Source organism: Jaculus jaculus, unplaced genomic scaffold (assembly GCF_020740685.1).
Source record: "Jaculus jaculus isolate mJacJac1 unplaced genomic scaffold, mJacJac1.mat.Y.cur mat_scaffold_41_1_1322751_arrow_ctg1, whole genome shotgun sequence".
NCBI classification, from domain to species: domain Eukaryota; kingdom Metazoa; phylum Chordata; class Mammalia; order Rodentia; family Dipodidae; genus Jaculus; species Jaculus jaculus.
Genome location: NW_025423495.1, coordinates 597198 through 608840, shown reverse-complemented (window position 1 = coordinate 608840; position 11643 = coordinate 597198). Strand labels below are relative to the sequence as shown.

Here is an 11643-nt window from a genome sequence, read left to right as displayed (position 1 = left end):
GCCTGGTCAAACTTGTCTCAGAAGTCCCCTGCAAGGTGGTTGGTTTGAACAAGAGCAGCTCCTGCAGCATCAGACGCACCAAGGGATAGTGTCACACCTAGGTCCACCAGTAGGGGGATGAAAATCTCCCTCTGTTGACACAGGCAGGGATTGTGGGCCACTTTTTCTTCTTTGTAGAGATACAAATGTGGACCAATTAAGACTTGGGAACAATAATTGGGAGAGGAAATATTTATGAAAGGTGTAATTTGCCCTTGGCACCATAGGAGAGCAGGTGTCTTCACACAAGTGGTCTTGGTTATGGAAATATTGAGTTTTAGGAGGCATTGAGCTCTGGTCAGCTTGGAGTTGGACAGTCAAAGGAGCATACCTTGACTGGCATCAAAGAGGGGAATTTCAGTAAGGCATGGTTGGGAATACTTCATTGCAGATGTGGAGTATTCAAGGGTGGCATTAATAGGGACTGTGGTTAGCAGAGGGGTGGTGGTGGATACACAAAAGAAGCAGTTAGAAGCATTGGGGTGATTGGTAAAGAGGAGGTTGGCCACATGTTGCATGTTTTGTGCTCAGGTTATGGTGGCTTGTATCTTTTCCATGACTTGTTTTACCTGTGAAAGAATGTAGTGGTGAACAAGAATCCTGCAAGAAGTGGGGACAAGCTGTCTACAGATATGAAGGCTGGCAGAGGGAGATAGTGAGAGGCCAAGAACCTAAAGTTTTCTTGTCACCCATACCCAGCGTACATCCCAGGGATCTAATATATTTTTTTAATTTTTCTCCTTTTTCTTTTTTCTTTCTAGGTTCGTTGTTGTTCTTAATATAAAGTCAGAAAGGGTTTCCTCTAGTTTTTGACAGAGGAACAGTAAGGAAAAGGTATTATCTTGGGTGCTAGAAGGAGCTGTTATTCTATCCCATGTTTTAAGAGCACAGAGGTGGACTTGGTCATAGTACCCTGGGGGCTGCTGGGCCTGCTGGATGCCTATGAAAAAAATAACCCTGTTCAAACAGCTCATCAAAGCCCCATGGGATGTTTTGTTGGTTTTGATTCCTTCTTATTTGTTGGAGGCATTCCTATCTATAGGGGGCTTCCCATTGAAGGAATAGGAGGCTAGGCAGCAAAGACCATCAGATATCACCCCAGTCCTGGGGGCTGTTAAGGGAGCCCCTAGGCTCTGGAGGAAGGGCTTAACCCATGGCACATGGATCCCATCCTCCCTAACTGCCTGTCTGAGTTCTTTTAGGTCATTAGACTGATCTGGATAGCATTATAGGGGCTGAGCTCGAGTTGGTTGGACATTAACGGGAAAAGATGTGACTCTCTGATCATATGTATTTGTATTGTTATTTAGAGCTTGCATAGTTGTGTGATTATCAGTGAGGGGGCAGTTGGAGAAATGTCCTAGTCAGGGGAATTTATCATGATGGGATTTTTTTGGCCCGTGTCACATGAGTCCAGAGGGGAGCAGCCTGTATCAGAATGTGTGTAAGTTGGTAGGGGTGGATAAAGGGCATAGGGAAGTCTGGAGTAATTTTTTTTTACTAATTTCTTCTATAGCCTTTTCAAGGTCAGCTTCAACCTCATGTGGCCTGGGGCACTTAGCCATGCCTGACAGCTCAGGCCTACTTTAGTCTCCAGTGGCCTAGAGCCCATAACTGTTCCAGAAAATTAGGTATTGGTATGTCAGAGTACAGCATTGTTATATCAAAGTGGAACACTATGATGTTACAGTGGGGCATTGTGATATCAAAATGTGACATTGGACAGCCATGGAAGCCGCCACACTGGAGCTCCATGGGTCTCTCCTGCGGGCCGCTGGTTGTCTGGCCAAGTTGGACAAGTCGCGGGGCATCGTGCCTGAGCCATCGCCGCAGCTCGAGGCCCGACCCCGGGTTGGGGACTACATCAGGGGGTTCCCCGGGGTTCTGGGACTATGAGCTGCCTCTGGCTTCATGGTGACCCAAGACCTTGCCGAAGCCCCATGCTTCGGTGGCCGGAGCATTGTCCCAGGGACAGAGGCTTGGTAGCCCATGCCAGCGAGGGGCATGATAAACCGGTGGCTCCCAGGCTTCTGGAAGCTCTGAGTGCAGGGAATCTCTGGGGACTGTGGACAGCTGCCCAAAAGAGAACCAACAACTTCCTGTGGTGGCTACATGGTAGTGTGGGCTTTGGATATCCAGAAGGGATGTCTGCAAGATGCCAGTATGGACAAAATAGCTTGTGATGCTTATCCCCACCCACCACTTCTGAGATATTGAGCAGAAACCAGAATATCTCCAGCCAGAAAAGTGCATCCCACCTCCCTACCCCGGCCATGCGGGAACCATGTGGTTTATCCGGGATGGCTGTGGCATTGCCTGTGCTGTTGTCATCTGGCTTCTGGTTCTCTAAGCAGAGTTTGTGGTCCTCTTTGTCATGCTGATTCCATCCCAAGACTACGTGTACAGCATCATCAATGGGATTGTGTTCAACCTGCTGGCCTTCTTGGCCCTGGCCTCCCACTGCCGGGCCATGCTGATGGACCCCGGGGCAGTGCCCAAAGGAAATGCCAATAAAGAGTTCATCGAGAGCCTTCAGCTGAAGCCCGGACAGGTGGTATACAAGTGCCCCAAGTACTGCAGCATCAAGCCTGATTGAGCCCACCACTGCAGTGTTTGCAAGTGGTGCATTTGCAAGATGGACCACCACTGTCCCTGGGTCAACAACTGTGTTGGTGAGAAGAACCAGAAGTACTTCGTCCTGTTTACAATGTACATAGCTCTCATGTCCTTGCACGCCCTCATCATGATGGGATTCTACTTCCTGCATTGCTTTGAAGAAGACTGAACAAAATGCAGCTCTTTCTCTCCACCTACCACGGTCATCCTGCTCATCCTGCTGTGCTTTGAGGCACTGCTCTTCCTCATATTCACATCAGTGATGTTCGGGACCCAGGTGCACTCCATCTGCATGGACGAGATGGGAATAGAACAATTGAAAAAGGAAGAGAGAAGATGGGCTAAAAAAACAAAGTGGATGAACATGAAAGCCGTTTTTTGCCACCCCTTCTCTCTAGGCTGGACCAGCCCCTTTGCCACACCTGACCAGGGGAAGACAGACCCGTACCAGTATGTGGTCTGAAGGACCTTGACCAGCATTGCCACTCAGACACCACAGCACAGCACAGCACGACCCCATCCGCTCAGGAATGTTTAAACCAAAAGAAAAACAAAACAACTACTTTTTTATGATTCCAGTAAAATGGCTGAGCATTGCAGAGAAAAAAAATGTGATATTGTGATGAACAAGTTGGTGTTTTTATGTCATAAGGGAGCGTTTTGATGTTATAGCTGGGCATTATCATGAGACAGTGCGTCATTATGATATCAGAGTGGGGCTTTGTGATGTCACATTATGGTATTGTGATGTCACAGGGAAGCATTGTTATATTACAGTGGGGCATTGAGGTGTCACAGTGTGGCACTATGGTGTCATAATAGGGCTTTGTGGTGTCACAGTGAAATCAGAGTGGGGATCTGTGATGACAGAATAGAATATTGTGAACTCAAAGTTGGCCACTGTGATGTGACTTTGGGTATTGTGATGTCATCTTGGAGCATTGTTATATCACAGTGGGATACTGTGATGTCACATTGCTGCAATATGATGTCACAGTGGGGCATTGTTATATTACAGTGGGGCACTGTGATGAACAATTGGTTTTATTATGTCATATTGAAGCCTTGTGTTGTCATAGCTGGGCATTACATGATAAAATGAGTCATTATAATATCACAGTGGGGTATTGTTAAATCTCAATGGGGGATTTTGATGTCAGAATAGGGCCATGTGATATTACAGTGGGAAATTATGACCTCACAGCTCAACTCTATAATGTCACAATGGGACATTATGATGAAAGATTGGTGGATTGTGATGTCACAATGGACCTCTGTGATATCACAGTGGGGCATGTTTATGTCACAGTGGGGCACTGTAGTGTCAAAATTGTGTTTTGTGTTGTTACATTGCAGCACTGTGAAAATAGATTGGGGCTCTGCGGTATCATAACAGGATACTGTAATGTCACAGTTGAGCATTGTGATTTGATATTGGGTACAGTGATATCATAGTGGAGAATTATTATATCACTGTGAGACACTGTGATGTCAGTGTGGCAATGTGATGCCACAGTGGGGCATTATCATGATAAAGTGAGTTATTGTGAGATCACAGTCTAACATTGTGAAGTCACACTCGGGTTTTGTGATGTCACAGTTGTGCCTTGTTATGTCACAGTGGGACATTATGATTTTATAGTTCAGCTCTGTGATGTCAAAATGGGACATTATCATGAGAGAATGTGGCATTGTGATGTCTCACTGGACCTCAGTGATATCACAGTGAGTAAGTGTCTTATCACAGAGGGGCTCTGTGATGTACAGTGGAGAATTGTGATATCATAGTGGAGCATTGTTATATCACAGTGGGACACTGTGAAGTCACATTGGGATATTATGATGTTACAATTCAGCTCTGCGATGACAGAGTTAGACATTATGATGAGAGTGGGGCATTGTGATGTCACAGTGGAGCATCTTGGGGGAGAAGGGGTCTTGCAAAATCCAGATAACAAAATTCCATAAGTGTGTTACATAATAGTGGGATAATATAATGTCACAGTGGGGCATTGTGATGTCACTATGAGATTATTTAAATTATTTTGGAGTACTGTTATTTCTTCCTGGGACTTAGGTATGTAAAAGTGGGAATTTTTTATGTCACTTTGGTGCATTTTGTTCAGACAGTGAGCATTGTGATGTAACACTTGGGCTTTGGCATTTCACTGTTGGGAATTGTGAGGAGACAGTGAGGCACTGTGATTTGACAGTGGGCTTTCTGGTGATACAGTGGGCCATTGTGCTGTCACAGATGAGCATAGTGATATCACAGTGAGCCATTGTGATTTCACAGTGGGGCACTGTGATGTCACAAAAGGGTTTTGTGATGAACAGTGGAATATTGTTATATCACAGTGGGGCACTGTGGAATCACAGTGGGGATTTGTCATGTCACATTAGGATATTGCACCATCACATTAGAGCACTGTTATATCAGAGTGGGACACTGTAATGTCACAGTGGGGAAATGTGATGTCACAGTGGGGCAATTTTGTGTTACAGTTGGGAATTTTGATAAACAAGTTAGTTTTATTATGTTCTGTAGGAGCATTGTGATGTCATAGCTGGCAATTATCATGAGACAGTGTTTCATTTTGATGTCACACTTGTGCATTCTGAATTAGAGTGAGGCTTTGTGATGTCACAATAGGGCATTGTGACGTTACACTGGAACACTATGATGTTACAGTTTAGCTCGGTGAGGTCACAGTGAGACATTAGGATGGGAAAGTGGGGCATTGTGCTATCAAATTGGTGGATTGTGATGTCACAATGGATCAGAGTGATATCAGAGTGGTTAATTGTGATGTCATGGAGAGGTTTTGTGATGAATACTGGATCATTGTCATATCACAGTAGGGCACTGTGAAGTCACAGTGGGGCTTTGTGATGTCACATTAGGATATTGTATCATCATAGTGGAGCATTGTTATATCACAGAAGTTAATCGTGATGTCACAGTGAAGCATTGTTATATTATCTTGGAACACTGTAATGCAAAAGTGGGGCAATGAAATGTGATGTCTCAGTGAGGCATTGTTATGTTGCAGTTGGACATTTTGTGGAATAAGTTTGTTTTATTATGTCATATGGGCACATTTGATGCCATAACTTGGAATTACCATGAGAACATGAGTCATTGTGATGTCACAGTGGAGCATGTTGATATCACAGTGGGGCATTGTGAAATCTCACTGGCAATTTTATTGTCACAATACAGCATTGTGGTATCACAGTGGGAATTATGATGTTCCAGTTCAGCTCTGTGATGTCACAGTGGGACATTATGGTGAGAGTAGGGAATTGTGATGTCACAGTAGACCACTGTGTTATCAGAGTAGTTAGTTGAGTTGTCACAGAGAAGCTTTGAGATAAACAATGGAGCACTGTGATATCACAGAGGGGCGTCATGAAATATCAGTGGCCACTTTTGATGTTACAATAGGGCCTTGTGATGTCACAGTGGGACATTATGATGAGAGACTGGGCATTGGGATGTCACAACGGACCTCTGTGGTATCACAGTGGAGAATTTTGATTTCACAAAAAGCTTTTGTGAAGAACAGTGGAGCATTGTGATATCACAGTGGTACATTGTAAAATTACAGTGGGGCTTTGCGATTTCACATTAGGGTATTGTGATGTGACAGGGGAACATTGCTATATCACATTGGGGCACTGCAATGTCCCAGTGGGGCACTGTGAGGTCAAAATGCAGCTTTTTGGTGTCACAATAGGGGACTGTGAAATCATAGTAGCGCTTTGGGATGTCACAATAGGGTATTGTGACATTACAGGTGAGCATTGTGATGTGACAGTGGGTATTTTGTTGTCACAGTGGAGCACTGTGTTATAGTGGGAAGTGTATCAGTGGGGAAAGTGATGTATCAGTGGGATATTATTATGTTACAGTTGGGCATTTTGATGAACAAGTTTATTTTATTATGTCATAAAGGAGCATTTTGATGTTATAGCTGGGCATGAACATGAGACAATTGGTCACTGTCATGTCACATTGCTGCATTGTGAAATCAGTTGGGCTTTGTGATGTCACAATAGTTATTGTGATGTCACAGTGGATCATTCTTATATCAAAGTGGGGAATTGTGAGGTCACAGTGTGGCATTGTGATGTCACATGGGTGCTTTTTGTTGTCACAGTGGGACATTGCGAAACCAGGGTGGGGCACTGTGATGTCACAATAGGGTATTGTGATATCACCATTGAGCATTGTGATATGACTGTGGGGTATTTTGATGTCACAGTGGATTTTGTTACATCACGGTGTGACACAGCTGTCACAATGGAGCAATGCTATGTCACAGTAGGGATTGTGATGAACCAGTTGCTTTCATTATGGCATATGGAAGCATTGTGTTGGCATTATCATGAGACAGTAAGTCATTGTGATGTCACAGTGGTACACTGTGAAATCACAGTGGGGCTTTGTGATGTCACATTAGGATTTTTTTATCTTTACAGTGGAGCATTGTTATATCACAGAGGTTAATTGTGACATCACAGTTGAGCATTGAGATATGATAGTGGGCATTGTGATATCACAAAGGAACTTTGTTACTCACAATTGGATATTGTGATGTCACAGTGGAGAATTGTGATGAACAAGTTGGTTTTATTATGTCATATTGGAAAATTGTGATATCATAGTTGGAATTTATCATGAGTCAGTTGGTCATTTTGATATCACAATGGGGCATTATGAAATCACAGTGGTGCTTCTTAATGTTACAGTACAGCATTATGATATCACTGTGGGACATTATGATGAGAGATGGGGCATTGCAATGTCACAGTGGACCTGTGTGATGTCACAGTGGAGAATTGTGATGTCATAGAGGGGCTGGAGGGGCTTTATGATGAACAGTGAGGTATTGTAAAATCACTTTGGGCCTATGTGATGTCACAATAGGGTATTTTAATGTCTCTGTGGGGCATTGTGATGACACAGTGGCGTATGGTAATATCACAAGTGGGCTTAGTGGTATCACAATGTGTCTTTGTAAAATCAGAGTTGAGCATTGTTATGCCACTATAGCCTATTGCGATGTCACAGGTGAGAACTGCAATGTTATGTTAGGTATTGTGATGCCACAGTGGAGTATCCTATGTCATATTGAGGCTATGTGAAGTAAGAGTTGGACATTGTGATGTAACATTGGGTCATTTTGATGAACGAGTTGATATTATTATGTAGTATTAGAGCATTGTGATGTCATAGCTGGTCATTTTTTTTAAGAAAGTGAATCATTGTGATGTCACAGTGAAGCATTGTAATCACACAGTGGGACATTTTGAAATCTCAGTGGGGTTTTTGATGTCACAACAGGGCATTATGATGTCATAGTGGGACATGATATTACAGTTTAGTAGTGTGATATCACAGTGCAACATTATGAGTGATAGGAAAGTTGTGGTCTCACAGGGGAGAATGTGACATCACAGTGGGGAATTTTGATGTCACAGTGGGGCACTGTGTTGTCACTATTGGGCTTTGCCGTGTCACACTGTGGCATTGTAAAATCAGAGTGGGCCTTTGTGTTGTCACAATAGGATATTGTAAACTTACAGCTGAGCATTGTGATGTGACATTGGTATTTTGATGTCATAATGAAGCATTTTTATATCATGGTGGGACACCTGATGTTACAATGGGGAAATGTCATGTCATAGTGGGGCATTGTTTTGTTACAGCGGGGCATGTGATGAACAAGTTGGTTTTATTATATCTTATGGGAGTATTGTGATGTCATAGCTGGGAATTATCATAAGACAGTGAGTCATTGTGATATCTCAGTGGGGCATTGTGAAATCTCAGTGAAGCTTTTTGATGTCACAATAGACCATTGTCACAGTGGAACATTACGATGCTATAGCTCAGCTCTGTGATAACACAATGGGACACTATGAGAGATTTGGGCATTGTGATGTCACAGTAGACCACTGTGATATCACACTGGGTAATGGTAATGTCACAGTTTGCACATTGTTATGAATAGTGGAGCATTGTGATATCACAGTGAGGCATTGTGAAATCACAGTAAGGCTTTGTGGTGTCACATTAGAGTACTGTGATATCATACTGGAGTATTTTTGTTTCTCAGTGGGGCATTTTAATGTCCCAATGGGGCACTGTGATGTCCTAATGTGGCTCTGTGGTTTCACTATGCATCACTGAGTGAGGTTTGTAATGTCACAACAGTGTATTGTGATGTCACATTTGAACATTTTGAAATATTATTTATTTGCAAGTGACAGACAGAGAGAAAAAGAGGCAGAGAAAGAGAGAGAATGGGCATGCCAGGGCCTTCAGCCACTGCAGATGAACTCCAGACGTGTGCACCCCCTTGTGCATCTGGATAACGTGGTTCCTGGGGAATTAAGCCTTGAACTGGGGTCCTTAGGCTTCACAGGCAAGTGCTTAACTGCTAAGCCATCTCTCCAGCACCATTTGAGCATTTTGATGTGACAATGGTATAAACATTGTTGACCACTGTTATATCACACTGTGTCACTGTGATATCACAGTGGGGCATTTTGATGTCACATTGTGGCATTGCAATGAACAATGTGGTTTTATTTTGTCATATGGGAGCATTGTGAAGTCATAGCTGGGAATTATCATGACAGTGATTCATTGTGATGTCACAGTGGAACATTGTAATATCACAGTGGTGCTTTGTGATGTCACATTAGGGTATTGCAGTGTTACAATGAAGCAGTTATGCAACATTGGGGCCCTGTGATGTCACAAATGGTATTTATGGTGTCTCAGTGTGACATTGTAAAATCCAAGTGGGGTTTTGACATGTGACACTAGGAGACTGTGATGCTACAGTGAAGCATTGCTTTATCACAGTTCAGCATTATGATGTCACAGTGGGACACTGTTATTTCACAATGGGCTTTGTGTTAGCAGAGTGCATCACTCTGAAATCAGAGTGGGGCTTTGCGATGTCACAATAAGTTATTGTGATAACACAGCTGAGCATTGTGATGCAACATTGGGTATTGTGACATAATGGTGGAGCACTGTTATATCACAGTGGAATACTGTGATGTCTCAGTGGGATGATATGATGTCACAGTATAGCATTGTTATGTTATAATGGGGCATTGTGATGAACAAGTTGTTTTTATGTCATAATGGAACTTTGTGATTTCATAGTTGTTATTATGAAAAAGTGAGTCATTATGATGTCACAGTGGAGCATTGTGATATCTCAGTGGACCATTGTGGTGTCACAGTGGGGAACTTTGATGTCACAATAGAGCTTTATGGTGTCACAAACATCACTGTGACATTAGAGTAGGGATTTTTGATGTCAACAATAGAGTGTTGTGATGTCAAAGTTGAGCATTGGCATATGAGTGATGAATTGTGAAATTACAATGAGGCTTTGTGATGTCACATTAGGCTTTTGTGATATAACAATGAAGCATTGTTATATCACAGTGCAGCATTTTGATGTGACAGTGGGGCACTGTGATGTCACAACAAGGCTTTATGAGGTCACAATGTGGCTTTGTGAAATCATAGTGGTGCTTTGTGATGTCACAACAGATTACTGTGATGTAACAGTTGAGGATTGTGATGAGACAATGAGTCATTGTTATATCACAGGGGGAATGGTGATGGTATTATTATATCATATTGGAGCATTGTGATGTCATAGCTGTGCATTGTTATGAGACAGTGAGTCACTGTGATGTCACAGTTGGACATTATCATCTGGCACTAGGGTATTGTGATGGCACGTGGAACATATTGATATCACAGTGGGTCATGGTGATGTCACAGTGGGGTTCTGTGTTGTCACAGTTGGACCATTACAGAGTGGACCATTGTGATATCATAGTGGAGAATTGTGATTTAGAATGGGGATTTTAAATGTCACATTATTGTATTGTGATATCACATTGGACATTGTGTTATAACATTGGGTTATTGTGATGTTACAGTTGAGCATGATGATGTCACAGTAGAACACCATGATGTTTCAGTGGAGCACTGTGATACCAACATGGGGCATTAGAAGAAACTGTGGTGCTTATTGATGTCACAGTAGGGCATTTTGATGTCATAGTAGGATATTGTGGTGTGACAGTGGGGAAGTGATATCACATTGGGACATTGATATATAATTGTTGGGCTTTGTGATGTGAGTGGTGTATTGTGGTATCAAAGTGGGGCATTGTGAAATCATGGAGGCATTGTGGTATCTGAATGGGACACAATGATGATCAAGTTGAGAATTATGATATCATATTGGAGCATTGTAATGAGATTCAGTCACTGTTATGTCCCAGTTGGGCATTGTGATGAGGCAGAGAGGTATTGTGATGTCATAGTGGAATATTGTGATATCATAGTGGGGCATTGTGATGCCATATTGTAGTCTTGTGAAGTCACAATGGGACTTTGTGATGTCACAGTGGCTCTTTGTGGTGTCATAATAGGGCCCTGTGATATCACAGTGGGGCATTTTGATGTCACCATGGACTTTGTGATGAACAGTGGGATGTGTGAAATCACAGTGGGCCTTTGTGATGTCACAGTTGAGCATTGAGTTGTGATACTGGGTATTGTGATATCTCAGTGAAGGTTACTGATAATTGGACACTGTGATGTCACAGTGGGGGATTGTGATGAACAAGTTGGTTTTATTATGTCATATCAGAAACTTGTGATGTCACAGCTGGGGATTATCATGAGACAGTGAGTCATTTTGATGTCATAATGGAGCATTGTAATATCGCAGTGGGTGTGATAGTTAAGGTGTTGTCAACTTGATCTGTTTAGTAACCTACAGAAATCCCTTTTATGTGGATCCTTGAGGTTGCTTTCAGGAAGGATTAACTGTAGGAGGAAGTCCTTTCCCCAGAGTAAGCCCTTCCCCAGAGCGAGTGGCCCCGCTCAGAGGGGGACTTCATATAAGGAAGCTCTGGGTGAAAAGAGCCCCTTTC

At 42.9% G+C, this 11643-nt stretch overlaps 1 pseudogene; it reads left to right on the top strand.

Moving 5' to 3' along the window:
• The first annotated feature begins 2385 nt into the window (after window positions 1-2385).
• LOC123457371 lies at window positions 2386-3118 on the top strand (annotated as a pseudogene).
• Window positions 3119-11643: the final 8525 nt, after the last annotated feature.